This window comes from Eufriesea mexicana, unplaced genomic scaffold, assembly GCF_001483705.2.
Source record: "Eufriesea mexicana isolate 0111107269 unplaced genomic scaffold, ASM148370v2 scaffold1407, whole genome shotgun sequence".
Lineage (NCBI taxonomy): Eukaryota > Metazoa > Arthropoda > Insecta > Hymenoptera > Apidae > Eufriesea > Eufriesea mexicana.
This window is the reverse complement of record NW_016909509.1, coordinates 32,394-49,200: the sequence shown is the minus strand read 5'-3', so window position 1 is coordinate 49,200 and position 16,807 is coordinate 32,394. Positions and strand designations below refer to the sequence as shown.

The 16,807-nt window shown below is 40.4% G+C and overlaps 1 pseudogene; it reads right to left on the bottom strand.

The window, feature by feature from the left end:
• Nucleotides 1-1,119: 1,119 nt before the first annotated feature.
• Nucleotides 1,120-2,672, bottom strand: LOC108548176 (piggyBac transposable element-derived protein 4-like; annotated as a pseudogene).
• Between the last annotated feature and the right edge of the window lie 14,135 nt (nt 2,673-16,807).

Genomic DNA, 16,807 nt, shown 5'->3' with positions numbered 1-16,807 from the left:
ACCTGTTAGATTGACAGGTAAAGGAAAGCACGTGCCATTTCTTTAACGATTAGTTTAATTTAAAATTAATTATATATCATATTAACAGTCTTAACACCTTCCCGTGCCATTGAGCTCGACGAAACTTGGGCCCAAGTGTTAGGCGTCAACGCGTGGTAAACAAGCCAGACTAATGCTCGAGAACAGTCACAATACGATCCGAAACGTAAATGCCTGTGATATAGTCAGTTTTGCGTGATACTGCTGTTTTGGGAGTAAACTTTAATCCTTTTTCCTTTTATAGATATTATAAATATATTATATTTTGTAATAAATGACAATTTCAAAATTATATTTCATAAATAAACAATACTTCAATAGAAATCATCTTCAAATGTGGTTTTGTCCCGAGGAATGTAATAATACCACGCTTAAGGATAAATAGTGTGGTATCGCGGGATGAAAGTGTTATCTAGAGTGCGTGCGAAAGGATGAATGATCGTGCGCTAGGATCGTGTGAACGGGATGTTTATGAATGTATCGAGTGGCTTTAGGAATGCGCTTGAGTGTTTGGGCTGAGTGACCCGCTGAGGGTAAGATTGCGAGGAGTGCGTGGGAAAGTGTGATTGGAAAGAGAGAATATGTATGAAAGAGGATAGAATGGATGGTTTTAAATAGGGATGCAAGGGCGTGAGAGTCAGTCAGTCACAGTCAGTCAGAGGCAGTCAGTGACAGAGAGAGAGAGAGGGTGTGGAGTCGGTCGCGGTACGTGTAGTATAGGAGAGTTCAGAGAGAGAGTTGTGAAGAAAGGTGTATTAGTGTTGCGAATATAAACGTGTTGTTAGGATTAATAAATAGTTTTAGTAGTATTCGTATTCGTGTGTTGTTGTTGTCCCCTCCCATCTCTACAATAGCATATTGTAAACAAAAAATTCAATTGTAATAAATGTTCACCTTGAATCAATATTTAATAAGAAAATACTTACAAATCTAAAAAACCTCCATGGTATGAAACTTCCTAAAACACTCTGACAGATGTAAAGCTACTTTACATTTCGCGCATTTCCACTTAGTTTCGCTTCGTATTTTATGTTTGTAACAAACTTCGCAAATCCTTGTTGGGTGCTTCTTTCGAGGCGTCTAATCGATAGTTTTTGGGAAATGAGCACAATATTGTGCTTGGAGTCGTAGAGGTTCAATTGATACAGACTTCCCGCGTGTTTTGTAGTCCGGTAATTGGACATTTCGCAAAATTGCCTCTGGTATGTTTACACGGTAGTCAACATAACTCTCCCTTTTTCGACTGCGCATTATTTTATGCATAATATAGGTGTTGAACAAAGCCATATATGTGGGATTGGAATAAGTACGTCCCTGGAAGAATGATAAGTGTGTTTGGGCTTAGAACGGAAGAGACCGCGTGCAAGAGGATCGATTGCAATGAATGTTTATGAAAGTTTATGAATGCGCCTGACTATTTAGAATACGTGACCGACCGATTGAGAAGAGAGAACGTTGGTATAGATGAGGAAAGAGTGAATGCTTAAATATGGGTGCAAGGGCGCGGGCAGCGGCAGTTATTAACGGTCCCAAAGATTGTGTGTAAGAAGTAAAAGTCCAGCGTACCCGTAGCGGGTCTCTAGTTTCGTAGACAATATGTATAAGTTTATTGTATTTTAAGAAGCAGTAAAACAACATTACTTTAGCCCATTCACCCACCCCGATCCTACATATATGACATGTAAAAGAAAAGCTTTCGGTATTCGTTGATAACTTTTCTCATGAGTGGGAAACAGGATAACATCTGATCTTGATGGTCAACTGACCCTTGTTATGTTCCACGATACATTTAAGCTTCATTACTATCTGCAATTGTTTGTCTGATTGCTCAACTATCTCTACACTTTCGTGCTTTGTTGATATCATCATATACACGTCGCGCCTGTCCTTCCATCTCGGAGCTATCAAATTATTGCAACACATCCATACACATTCTCCTTTCTTCAAAATACGCTTTTGAATATCCTTTGGCACATTTTTCCTATTCTTGCGTAACGTCCCGATAATATTTGTCTTTTTCTGGTGTAATTTTAAAAATATGTCGGGTGAAGAGTACCAGTTGTTCAGAAACAAAGTATATCCCTTGTTTATTATAGATTTTGACAACTCCATCACAACGTTTCCGACGCACTATCATTTGAATCAATTTTGTCCTGACCGGTATATATTTTAAATCCATGACAGAAACCGGTACTTGCCTTGCACAATTTGTAAATTTTTAATCCAAATCGAGCTCTTTTCGATGTATTGAATTGTTTGTATGCTAAACGCCCTTTTTATTTCATCAAGGATTCGTCTATGCTGACATATTCATTGGGTGTGTAAATTTCTGTAAATTTTTCATTCCAGAGGTTGATGATAGGTCTTACCTTTCGAAGTCGGTCACTACCATCAGCAGTTTCATTATCAACAAAATGTAAAAATCTCGAAATTTGCCGGAATCTCTTGAAAGGCATTGTTTTTCTAAATATTGGCGTTTCTACTACTGCTGCTCTTGTAGTCCAATACAGTTGGACATTTGACTTTTTTACTTGACTCATCAAAATATGTAGTGCATAGTAGGCCTTCACTTCATCTAAGGTAACAGAATACCAATTGTCGTCCACTTTCCGCCTTTTATACTCGTCGTGCATAGTCTGATATGCGAAGCGATTTGTTTCCGTAACAAGTATTTCCCACAGTTTGTTATCAAATTTTGTTATCAAGTTTCTTTTGGTGGAGGTAGAGGTTCAAAGAATGCGAGTTAATTATTTATTTATTTATGGAGGATTTGCGTCTTTATTGAGGATTAGATTGGTTGATGGTTGGGGTGTTGTAAGGGTATGTGAAATGAGAATATGTGTAGGAAATGAAATGTCACTCTGTCCATTCACATCAGGAAAAGTAAACCACTCGCTCGGTTCATTCAGCACGACCATTCCTTTAACCAACACCCATTCCTCAAGCACTCTTCCACGCATTTTCTTCATCACACTGTGACCACCACCCTTGCCGAACCGCAAGGGTGAGACCGCATTCGCATCCATTACAAACAAGACATGCTTACCACGGACAAAAGCTCAAACACTCTATCCATGTACATCAGGTACGGCTCAATCTCTTGGCCATACCGACGTTTAGACTCTTGCAGGTCTTAAATGGCAGGCTCGAACTGTTCCCGTTGAGATTTCGTTTAGAACTGTGATCGATTTTCCTAAGATCGAGGTTAGGAAAAATCGGAAACTCGCCAAATGTTATTGGCTAGTTGGTCCAAGGGCATTCTCTTGGTCCGCATATCGGTCACCTTGAAGCAATGGAAGGTCCTCCACGAAGACGGTGGTGGAGGGAACCCTCTCCGTGAAGCTGAGGTACGTGAGGTCCACCCGCGCGCTGGTGACCCCATCGGCTATTTATGAAGTTCCCAACGTGTGCGGACCATGTGGAGTTCTCGGGTCAGCCAAGTCTTAAGCGCCGTCGCCTAATTTCGGTAAATTACGGTTTTCATGGATTTCTCGTGTTCAGCGACACGAGAATTCATAATAAAAGTGAAAGTTTTCAAACATGCAGAAGCCATGGGTAGGAAATTTCCGATGTTGAATTATTCTGACCCTAAAGACCTGGCTGGTGGAACACCATAACCTCGTTCGAGGACGAAAAAGTTATTATACATGTTGTTAGGTTTACCTGCAGCAGTGTTTACATTTTTATTTTCGTTGATGTTTGAATTTTTAACTAGCGATGAATATGAAATGTTGGGGTTAACTTTTTTGGCTATGCTTATAATCTTATGTTCTACTTTCTGTCTGTTGTTTTGAATTCGCAGTTTAAGTTTAATATAATAAACATTGGACATACTCTATATGATGCAGTGTGTCCGTATTTTTTGCAATATACACGGTATATCGTTTCTTTTTCTAATTTATCTGTTTTTGAAATCTTTCACTATCCTGGTTCATGGAGTCTGTTGTATTTGACGCAACGGTAATCCATGAAACTGTTTCGGGTCGTGTGTTGACATTTCTGACACTGGGTAATTTCTTTGTTTTTTAGCTTCTCCCAATTGATTATTTGGTGGTGAATATATTTTATTTTGAGAAAGTTATTTAAATTAGTCTTGGGTGATATTTGTGTTAATAATATTGCAAGTGAGATATCCTTCGCCATTGAATTCTTGGTTATGAATTCGGAAATTTTTAAGATGGGAACGTCACGAATATTTTGTGCCTTTAATTCTTTTAAGATTTCTTCCTTGCTGTAGGTATTGCTCAGACCTTTCATTAATATTGTTTGTGACTTCCCAGATTTTGACGTATAAATATAAAATATAATTCTTGCCGCCTTTAACCCTTTCGCTACGGAGCGCTTGTGACAAGTTATGATAGCTGTGAACGGAACGCATTATTGAGTAGTTGCCACGGAATACTACGAAGTAATTAGAAGTTTCTTGTTCTCTAAATTTTACAATGATATCTAGTATATTTAGTAATATCATTTTACTTTGTAAAATATAAAAATTTATAATCATAATTTAATTTTTTAAATATTATATTATAATGTTCATATAATATTTTTTAATACAATATAACGAAATTGCTAAAGAATTTAAAGCCGAACACAATATTAATAATCAACTTTGATATGATAAAGTTCAAAGCAGGGAACCACACATAAGCCAACATCACATTGTGATCAATAGTACCTCGACATGTCTTTTTCCGTGTTTACTGCAGACGACACATATTCGAACTTGATTTTTTTTTTGTGTCTTTCGGGAACTCTTTCAAGATTATTACTATGTCGTGCAGCTAAATATCTCATATCTGATTTTTGTTTACCCATATTTTTGCAATAATTGTCTTATAAGGGTTAAATGAAAATTGACAAAGGGTAATTTTGTCCCAGTTGCTGATTGGTATAAACAATATGCATTCCACACAACCATGTCTCGCATGTGGAGAAAGTATTCTTTGTACCATTTTAAACTTTTACAAATACATTCAACCGATTTTAAAACCATATCAATTTTGTCAACGGCTCGCTCCCACATTGGTATTATAATCAAAGAAGCAGGTCGGTTTTTTGTAGTATCAATCCGGTACGATAATCTATCTTAGTTGTATCTACGATGTCTGCCGAATGGCAAGTTGTTATCATCCAAACGTCTCGTTTGTCATGCCATTTTAACGCTAATAAATTGTTGCACGAACGGAATGATATCTCGCCTCTTTTTAAATGACCGGAAATTATGGGCATATTTTTACGGTTTTCTTTTACCGTTCCGCAAGCATTTGTTTTATAACGACACTTCCTGATTTTCCTAAATCGTCTTTGGGCTGTCCATTAGAAATTGTAGTTTTTCCTGTATATACAATAAAATTTAAAATGTAGCCTGTCAAGCAGTCGCATAATACAAGAGGCTTTGTGCTTAATCTGTTTCGTTTAGCAGGAATGAATTGCTTAATTGATAACCGACCTTTAAATAACATTAAGCTTTCATCTATACAAAAATTGTGAAATGAATAAAAAAATCTACTAAAAGATCTTTGAAGTTCATCAATAATTGAATGTATTTTATGTAGAGGATCACGAGTGTTAGCTACATTAGAATCGTAAAAATATAGAAAGTTAAGAATACCCGTGTGTTGGTCACGCGGCATTATTTTGCAAAAACTTTCGGTAGATATCAGACAATCAGTAGACCAGTAGTCAGCGTATCTAAGTTTCTTGACACGTGCCATTAGCAACGCAGTTGCAGAAAAAACGATACATTTCACTCGTGGTGACGTCGAGACAAGATTTTTCATATATTTTTTTTTGCCCTGAGGTTGGACGTAGTAACACTCTTGCAGTATTCATTTGTATATTTTACAATGTGTCCCACTAAACCTTCGGTAAACAATATTTGGAAATTATCTAAGATTTTTCTGTTAGAATTAATGAAAATTTGACATCCGGAACTTTCTTCATTAAAATTATGCTTCTGGTTCCAAGTTTTTCGTTGTCCAAATATATTCAGAATTTTGTGATCTTGAGCACGTTACTGGTTGTCTTGCATATGACAAACGCTTTCAGTTTCAGATTCTGAACTACTAATTCGGCGAGTACATCTTTTCTTTCTCCCATCTTCCGAGTCTTCCTGATGTTCTCCTAAGTGCAATACGGATGACATGGTATCGTCCTCGCTATCTCTCACCAAAATTTTTCTTTGCATTTTCCGTTTTCTTGCAGGATAAACATCAATTTCACTGATAATGTTTTCATTATGATGTGAATTTCACCCCTGGCACGTTTTTCGACAGTAATTCGTCTAGTACGATTTCTGGTTCGAAATCTCCCGCGAGGTTTTTTAACAAGAGCGTAATATTTCATGTACTTTTACGTGTGTACGAGAAATATTGGATCTCGTGCGTTTTCAGAGTTTCACAAGCGGATTTGTGTGCGTTGATGGTGTCAACGTATACCAGTTGTTTACTATTATTAATTTTTGCTGCGATAAAGTTCGGCGTTTCTTTTTTAAGGAGATCCAAGGTTATTTTTCATGGTGTATCGATTACCGTGATTGGGAGTGGCCTCGTGCTCTTTCCTTGAGGCTCCGTTGGGAGGTTTTGTTGTACCGGCCTTGTAGATGTTCTGGGAGGTTCGGTCTTGGTGTCTTTGGCGTGGAGGATATATGCACGTTTGATGACGATGACCTCGTCATGGCTTGACTAGGTCGGAATCTCTTCGGTTTTGAGATTACGGTTGTCCATTCTTGTGGATCCTTCTTTTCCGAGCTGTCACGGTTGGTGCGGCTGTGCTCTTCTGTGGTGCTTCTTCTCTTCTTCTGTGCTGGATTTTCCTTCTTGACAGACTCAGCATTAGAAGCTCCATGTTGGGTTGCTTATGTATTGTTTTTCGTTTTTTCCTCAGCTAATTGTATTTTAGCGTTTCTATAGTTTGCGTTAATTCTCGTATTATTTTCAATAGGTCTTCTTGATTGTCGGTGTTGGGTCTGATGTCTTTTTTCGTGGGAGCCATTGCGTTCATTCTTGCGTGCCGAGTTCATTGGATTCTCGATATATTGGGTTTGGACCTTCTTTGTGTACACTTTTTCATTTCTGTTATTTCATCAAGGAAAGTGCTGATATGTGGTGCGTTCGTCGATGTGGATTTCTTTTTTCTTAGATAATCGATGATGTCATCAATGTCTGTGACATCTATACATATCCCTAGGGATTCATAAAACGAATAGAAAAATAAACGATATCGCAGAATCGTAATTTAGGATAAAAAATCATGTCTCGACGAATAGATTATATACCATTTACCTGTACCAAAGTTGTGTAAAGTTGGTGTTAGAACTGAGAGTGTTTAACCCTTTGACTGCGGTACATTCTGGAAGAGAATCATCAATACAGACAGCGTGATATTTGACAATTGACAGAACAATATTGAAACAATTGCCGATATTCAATGGCTATGTTACATTCCGGATGGAATCGATTGGGAAAATAGCAAAAGTGATATTTACGTATTCTCGATATTCAATGGCTATGTTATATTCCGGATGGAATCGATTGGGAAAATAGCAAAAGTGATATTAACGTATTTCGTATATATTGATAGACTTGTTAAAGCGTATATATTCGCCTTTCGAATAGTATGATAGATTTATGAGGACGTATATATACGTCTTTCTTATATATTGATAAAATTGTGAGGATGTATATATTGATAAATTTGTGAGGACGTATATATACGTCTTTCGTATATAGTGATATACTTGTGAGGACGTATATATACGTCCTTGGTAGTGAAAGGGTTAATTCTTTAGAAAAATATGCGTAAATCAGACGCAACCGCGCCACCCATTATGTATAGATGACACTAAATAATTCGCATTATTCGTGGATACAGGCGTATGTCTCCTTTGTCATGCAAATAGCGCCTAGTTACTCCGTTCGCGAATCTCACGAGTCTGGCTTTTGAGCCACGAAAGTCTTATATCTCTTTCTTTGGATAGACTTACAAATAGTACAGAATTATGAATATTTCTAGACGCGACACAGCACTCGAGTTAAGCTAGGTTTTTATGAATTTTGACACGTCGAGCTCGAAAGATCCACTATCACTGCGGTAGACCTGATATACAGGGTGTTCCAGGTGTATCGGTGGTATAATTGAGGAAAAGGTGATTTTACTTGAAAAAACAAATCGAAAATAAAGAATAAAAGAATTTTTTATTTGAAGCTTCGTTTTCGAGAATATCAACTTTGAATATCCACCGAGGACGCGTGCACTTAACCCTTTCGCGACGGGTGACGTATATATACGGCAGTCACTTGGTGCATCACAGCAGCTGGCGCCGTATATATACGGCAGACATTAATTGGATTACAGCGGCAAATCAATTATATTATTCTTTTATTTCAATAGCGAACTCAAAGTAAACCTAGTACAGACATTAGACCACGCAGAAAATGGTGGCGAAGTATGGTGTCCAGTTGTGCCGTCGCAAAAGTGTTAACTATCATTTAAGTGAATTAACAGTCAAGACATTAGCATCGATGGTACAACTGAAGAGATGATGAATCTACATATAAAACTAAATCGAAAATAGAGAAAAAAATTTTTGCCCTTGATACTTCGTTGTCTAGAAAATCTACTTTGAATATCCACAAAGTACACGTGCACTTAATTATGACTTAAGTGAATTAACAATCAGTACATTAGCATCGGTGGTAGAATCGAAGAGATGATGAATCTACATATAGAACTAAATCGAAAATAAAGAAAAAAATTTTTGCCCTTGATACTTCGTTGTCTAGAAAATCTGCTTTGAATATCCACAAAGTACACGTGCACTTAATCGTGACTTAAGTGAATTAACAATCAGTACATTAGCATCGGTGGTAGAACCGAAGAGATGATGAATCTACATATAAAACTAAATCGATAATGAAGAATAAAATTTTTGCTCTTGAAGATTCGTTGTCTAGAAAATCGACATTGAATATCAACCAAATACACTATAATAATGATCCACCCAAGTCAAAATTAAGGTGAATATTCAAAATCAATTTTCTCGAGAACGAATCTTTAAATGAAAAATTTTATTCGACAACTTTTATTCCGTTGTTCACGTGGAATCAGCATCTTCCCACTTGTACCAGCAGTTACTGGACACCCTGTATAATACAGATCGCGATTCGTACGCCATGCACGCGTTGCAGCAGTTGGCAAAAGGCTCGCGAAATCGCGGATCCGCGGGGCTGATTTCAATCTGCCCGATTGACTGCTTACCACGGCGATAAAGTCCGCCTTCTGCGGCCCGCTAAATACAACAGGCGGAATAATAACGCGTCGAAACTCCATTACGATTTGAAAGGGGGCTGGAGGCAGACAGCGGCGCGCTCGGCAGGATTAACAAGTTTGTTTCAGCTCGCAGACATGCAGCCTGCCGATACCAGCACCCATCCCGTTGCACGGCTTCGATTATTAACATTCCTCGTGGAACTCGCTCCGAGCGCGTATTCAGCCTGTCCCGCGGCGCGATTCTACCCACCTAGGCATAATGAGGTATAAACGAGAGTGGCCAGGAGACGCTATTGCCTTGTCCCTCTTTTCCTCGCCGAGTTGCCCTTCTCTGCTTGAATCCATGATTAATGCCTGTGACGCGCGATTTAATATAAAACCTGACACCGCGCGCCGTCAGTTTTCCAACTAACGATCGCGTCGCGTGCATCTTATCCATACCTCGCCATAAATCTCCGCGATCGCTTTGATTGATGCATCTTTCGGGGTCCGCGGCATTTCTGCCCCCTCCATTCTCCCTGGCCTCTTCTTCCGTTCTTTTCCTTTTCCTCTCGTCATCTTTTCCCCTTCGCGTGCACAGAGAGATGGCTTTATGGTTCGTTCGGAAGTAGGGTTAGGATTGTGTAGACACTGTACGCGATTGTTTGAGAAGGATTCCACAGATGAGATTGCACTTCGAAGACTTCGTACATGGCGCCAGTGTTTTGTTACGGGGTTCGAGTAAATGCTTGGAGTCTCGGGGTATTATAGCTCGGTTCCATTCGGCGGAGGAAGAACGCGACTTTCGGTTATCTTATCCCGCGTTATATGTATACGCAGGGATATCAGGCATACCTTTGCCCGAGGTAGGATTCGCGATGAAATTTGAAGTTGCTCGAGGCTCGCAGACTCGAGAGACTACGAGGATGCTGTTCTCTGTCTCGTCTCGAGGTAAACGCGAGGCAAACTTGTTGCGGGTAGGTTGTATCGTAGTTCAGCTGTGTTCGGCTGCGAGATTATTCCAAGTTGGCTCACGTACCTCTCGGAGTTCTCTCGGAGGATTTCTTCGAATTTCCAAATCCACGGGGCAGAATTTACAGCGAATTTCGTGTCTAGTTTCGTTTAAGGTTCGAGGCGAACTAGGAAGTTGTAGATACGCGCGAACATTGGAGACTTCCAAGATGGCGACCAACGCGTTGCTTCGAACATGGAACCTGAACGCAACTTCGTCATATGTAGATACCTGCATTTAGATATCTTTAATTGAAGAATCACTCGGTTAATTTACTTACTAAGGATTAGAGAAATATTCGTGACGAAATTTGAAATTTCGCAAGGTTCGCGCGGTCCTCGGTTCTCAAAAATGGCGTCCTACGCGTCGCATCAAAATGGAACCTTGACATAACTTCGTCACAAGCCTACGCACTTACGTTTAACTACGTTTAATTAGAGAATGACTCGGTAAATTTATTTACCGAGAATTGGAATGATATTCGTGACGAAATTGGAAATTTCCAAATGTTCGCGTGGCCCTGGAACTTCATAGATGGCGCCCCATGTGCTAGGAAACGAAACCCGGTACCTGGATGCAGTTGAACCACGACACAGTCGCGTTTAATTACTTCGAATCGAAGGATTTGAAATGGGAGTGCTTGTCGTAGTTGGCGCTGCGCGAGGAGTTTCAGAGCGAAGAGAAGCGCGGTGCCTGGATCCTTTTCACGCGATTTCCTGCCGTAACCCGAGTCGTCGGTGCAGTGCTCGGCTCGTTCGCCGTGAGTTATGATCACCTGGCGTCGATAAATTGGCCGCTTCTCACGCGCCGATCGGAACCCCTCCGCGCAGAGGGAACGCGATGCTCTCGAGACGAATCGGCCAGCTCCGTGTCCCGGGATGATTTCTCATTTAGTCCTGATGCCTCGTTGATTCTCTCTGGCGAGCGCGCTCGCGAAGGATCATGATGGCGTTCGACGGTCGTAGACTGTGCATGGAATGGAATTTCGTTTCAATTACCGTTTGTTATACCGAGTGACGGTATTTTGACAGCGCTCGGGGAAGGAACCCTTTCGCTGCGTCATGCTTGCGGCTGGAAGCCCTCGTCGAGTGCTGGTCTTCGCTTCAGATTTCTCTGAGCGAATTTTCGTTTTGACAAGTTGTTCGGGTACTTACTTAAGTAATTTTTAAAATTGGTAGCATATGAATTTAACCAGATTTAGCATGAATCGGTGATTTTTTTTATGGCTTCTAAAAATTAATTGCTAAATTTCTGCTGTAAACTAAAATATATATTATATCGACAATATTTTGCGTCGATTATATCTAAAAATTAATACCTGTCAAGCCTTTAACTCTTCTTTAAAAGTAGAATCTCGTAAAATTCAGTTGGAGGTTGTAATCCTGGAACATTTTACCACAGAGTATATATAAATTAATTACATGTGATTAAAAGGAAGGCTTCATTGACAATTATCTACCCCTCAGAAAATTAATTCTTTCAGAAAATTAATTAAAAACCGCTAGAAAGTTGAAAGGAGACGGTTTATACGAGATTATAATTACAATCACGTATCTTCTGCCTGGAATCGAAAGGAATAATGAAAAGTACAAGAACTTGTCAGTGTACTGAAGTCCCTAATGAAAGAAGATAACAGGATTCGTAAATAACCATGATCGTGTTCGGTGACATTGCAGTGTCGGTCTAGATGGACCCCATAGGAATTAGACGCTAATGAAGTGCTAATAATAATGTTAATTACCCGCGTCCCCTGATGTGCGCGATACCGGGGTCTAAAATTGCTCGCCAATCAGCTCGTTATTCTTGCAATAATAGGTCATATCCGAACGTTTCCATGATTTCCATACAAAATTATCGGTGTGGTTCTCATTGTTTCGCTGGGAATAACAGTGCTCAAACACATCAGTGGCCAGAGTTAACGAGGTATAACGCTCTGTGCATGCCTTTCAGAATTTTCAACAACGGCTGTCAACTAAAAATACACGCGATCCCCGATAGAAAAATCGATTTTCGTAATTTCTCTTCCTTTTTTCTTTCTTTATTCCGTTTGAAATTTTAATTGAAAGCTTCTGGCCTTGGTCTGAGATTTTTGTCTGCAGAAATCTCAGTTTGGACAGTCCTAAATGTGATTTTGCATTGTTATATTTTCTAAATAATATATAATAACAAACAAAGAAATTTGCATAATGCTGCAAATAGCCTATATGGACAGTTCTGAAAATTGTGTGTTGTGGGTGCTATTTTTTTAGTGTAATATATAACTTCTGTATTCATCTTTATCTTTTATATAAACAAAAATAAAATCTGTTAAATTAATTCAAGACAGGACGTTTGCTACTCTTTTCATAACGCAGGAGTGCAAGGGTTAAAGAAAGCGTTCGGTTTTTTGGTCACCCAAAAGCTTCTTTACATATGACAGGATATTTCAAACTTGGCAAATTTATCGAATCATTATGATCGGTTCGGTGATACCAGTAACACGAATAACACGATTCGTTGATCGCATGGACAACCGGGTGGGAGAAAGCCTAGAATTAGCACAGAGAGAAAAACACGGTGCTACAAGAACGTGTCATAAGAATATCGCGTGGCAATTTTTCACCGCGCGGCGGCCATACTTTCCGAGCGGCGCATTATAATCGAGTCGATCGTCCACGGTATAGACATTTAGACGAAGGATATGGGAGCTAAATAGCTTCTCACGTCGTACAGCAACGGATGCATAAATTTGAAAAATTCGCGTAATTACTCGTAGGAAATGCCTGCAAAACGATCGATCTGGAAATTGCAGTCATAAAGGGGCGTCGTCGCCGGTCGTTGGTACTCGAGGAAAACAAGGGCGCGCTGCCATCGTCACGGAAGAAAAATTCCAGACCTGCGTTATCCGTCATGTGCCGATTAACCGGAAACTACGGGCTCGCATACCCGCGCGCGAATTTTAGGGGCTGTGCGTGCCCCCGGCAGGCGTGGGTGCTCCCTGCGTGAGTCACGTGTTACCAAATATCGCGGCGCAAGGGGTGCGAGGAAGACCGGGGGATGCCCGGGCGAACCAGAAGGCGCAGGCACCGCGAGAGACCGATTAGAACTCGGCCATTCAGTTGTTACGAGCCGGCGACCATGAATATCGACTTCTCGTTCTGGCCGGTTGACCTTTTCTCGTGCCTGAATGCTGTCATGTCCGGGGCGGGGGGAGGGGGGGGGGGGGTTTGTGTGTTTCTTCTTGGTTAAAAGCGGCGCAAGAGACGACGCCGACTTCGGCGATGATCCACGGTTGGCCACTTGCAGATTGCAACGTTTAAAACTGCAGCTCTCGAGGATCCTCGATCCTCCGGGCCTCGTCCCGTGCAGTCGCTTGAATGCCATTGTCAGCGATGAACCCGGGCCACGAGATTGGCTCACAAGGAGAACGCAAGCCCTTAGGGTCATTGATTTAGTTCAAACTCGGCAGGTTTATACACCACGTCATGCACATTAAGAAAATATACCGTTAATAGCGCACATACTTAATAGTTTTTGAAACAAATTATTTTAAATTATTTTATTATTTTAAATAGTTTGAAAACAAATTATTTTAAATTAATTGTAAATAAAATTTCGTAATAAAACAATTTGTTTTTTTACGCCTTCTCATGCTGGTATATATTTGACATATTGTTTTCCAAGAGAATTATTGACAAGCAGTAAATGTTCCTATTTATAGTGACAATAATATTCCACTTACATCGATGTGCAAGATGTTGATGTGATTATGCTTTCCCTGCTTCTACAATGAGTACGACAGTTGTAATCAATAATAAATAAATATTTTTTTTATTAAACAATTTTACTTGTAATTTATTTATAATTATATATTTTCACGGGAGAAAAATTAATACAAAATAAGAAGTAGATGGATAAGAAAGCTTTTAATTAGTAGTGGGATCGAACCCCAAGCCCATTGAGGTAGGAGTCTTCTGTTATCGTTGTTAAGCCACAATGGCACTTGGTAAATATGGATAACTATTTGGGAAAAATTGTATTTAAGAATAATAAAGCTTTAACCCCTTGACTGCTATGGATACCTAAAGGCACTTAGAAATCTTGTACTTGTAATACTGAGGGCGTCTAAAGGCACTCAGAAGTCTCTTTTGTTGTTAAATTCTAAATATGTACAGTAACAATTTAATGCAGGATACAAAGAAATAAATAACGTTGCGTTAATGTAGTGGAATACAGTGTTTTTATTATTACTCGAATATACAATTATTTCTTACAAATGCACACCTAACGAAAAGTTTTACCGTTCTAGGTGTGTATCTCAAATGGATTCCTACCGTAGGATATGGCGGTGTGTTTCAAAGTCTGCCATAGTCAAAGGGTCAAGCATAAACACCTCATAAACTATCGACCAATTGCCTTTATAATTATAAATGTTCTCGACATTTTCTTGAACTGGATGACTAAATTTCTGCAAAAGTTCGAACCAAATCAATGACCCGAAGGACTCGCGCTCTCCTTGTCAGACCAGTTAAACCGGAAGTCAGCCAGGAACGGAAAAAGCGCGTTCCGTCGTGCAACCTTTTTCTCTTTGAACCCTCTCGAATCCTTCCTACCCGAGACCACGCGTCCGTTTCCGTGATCCTTTCCTTGCGCGCGTCAATCTCGCGCTCGCCACACACGTAGCCGAATGAGAGAGACGTTCTCGCGAAGATGCAACAGCAGTACCGGGTTGAAGCTTATAAATAGCGACGGGAGCGTGTACGTCGGGATGCTAGCAGGTAACAAACGGTAAAATTAACACCACCTCCTACAATAACATTTCGCTCCGGTCACGTGTTTTCCGCGACCCGACTATTATAAGATACACGACTGTCGTCGTCCCGTGGCCTGGTGCTATTGCCGTTGCACGAGTCGTATTCGCTCGTTGCGTCGTGTCTGCCCGACTTGCCTCATCACCCCCTTCGTTTGATTTCACTCCGACGTTTCTTCACTGATTCCTCGCCGTTTCTTCTCCGTTTCCTCACGAGAGATACCCGCCAGGGACGCGTATGGCTTGCCAATCGGGACGAGTTTCTTTTCCCTCGAGCTTTAGCGATGGTGGGTGTGTGCGTGTGAAGACAGCAGCGTATCCGTTTGCCCGGAGATCTCTAGCAGAGGATTTAGCCTCGTCGGACGTTGATTTATGCGGCAGCCACCTGAACCCGCGCCCTTCGCGTTCGTTAGGGTAGCAGTCGGTCGCGTCTTTCAGCGGCCTCTTAACGAATCGGGATTCGTCGGATGGTTATGCAAATACGAGCACACACCGGTTCGCCCGATCGACTCGAACCGTTTGCGTTATATAATGTTATGCTAGTTCCAGCGGCCCCTGTCTTTTTTCTCCTCACCGCCGGAACCATTTCGACGGCTTTAATTAGGACAATCGTAAACGGCTCGAAGATCGAACACGATTTTGTTCGGCCTTGTTCCAACGAGGATCCACGCGGGGTTGATGACGGGGTGAAATAGGCGTAGCGCGGCGGAGGATCGTGGTTTTTGTTCTATTGTGGTTCGTGTGTGGCTCGCGAGGCTTGATTTGTTTTTACCCGCTCGTGCTTTTGCTCCTTTTCCTACATCCTCGTGGGCTTCCTGTGGATTTTTCCCTTATTTATGTTCCTCGTTGCCGAGTCTCGAAACGCGTGGCTCCCTTTTTCGCTTTCCCATTTAATTTTCAGCGAGTTAACTACTAGGGAACGAAGCGTGGTTCCTCCGTTTCTTTCCACGTGGTCGGAACTTCGCGTTAATTAAAGTCGACGTGTACTAAAACGATGTTAACCCTGGGATACCGGTGTAACGTACGCCAGAATATCTCATACGTAGATAGGCGACTAATTACAGCGTTACGATGAAGGTAATTTTGTATATAATTATGTAGTTATCTGATAATATAATTAGGAATAATTGGATAATGCAATTGCCTAGAAATAGGTATATATATATACAGTCTAGCCTAATAAAGGTCAACATTAATTTTCCTAAAAGTGGTTACATGTTTGCAGTAATTGCGGAAACAAAAAGTATGAAACCAGTCATTTTCATAGTTTCATAGTTAGAATCCTAATAAAGGTCAACATTAATTTTCCTAAAAGTGGTTACATGTTTGCAGTAATTGCGGAAACAAAAAGTATGAAACCAGTCATTTTCACCGGTTTCATAGTTCCTCTATACTGATTGCCAACTAGTGGATCCTGATCTTCGACCCAGTCACGAAATATTTTCTGGGGAGCCCGATGACCACTTTTACACGATTTTTAGTATTTATTTACTTTATAAAAACGAACAGAAGCCTCTGATTTTTAGATAAATTGAGAAACACTGTTCCTCTTCAGACTATAAATATCAGGACACTTGCGTCTCGTAGAAAACATGGTAATTGGCACAGGTTATTGTTGAATCGACTAAACAATCGAAATCTCGTTACTTGTACGAGATAACGACCGAAGAGTTACAAAAAATTGCTTCGGACACGTGCTTTGACTGGGCCTTTGG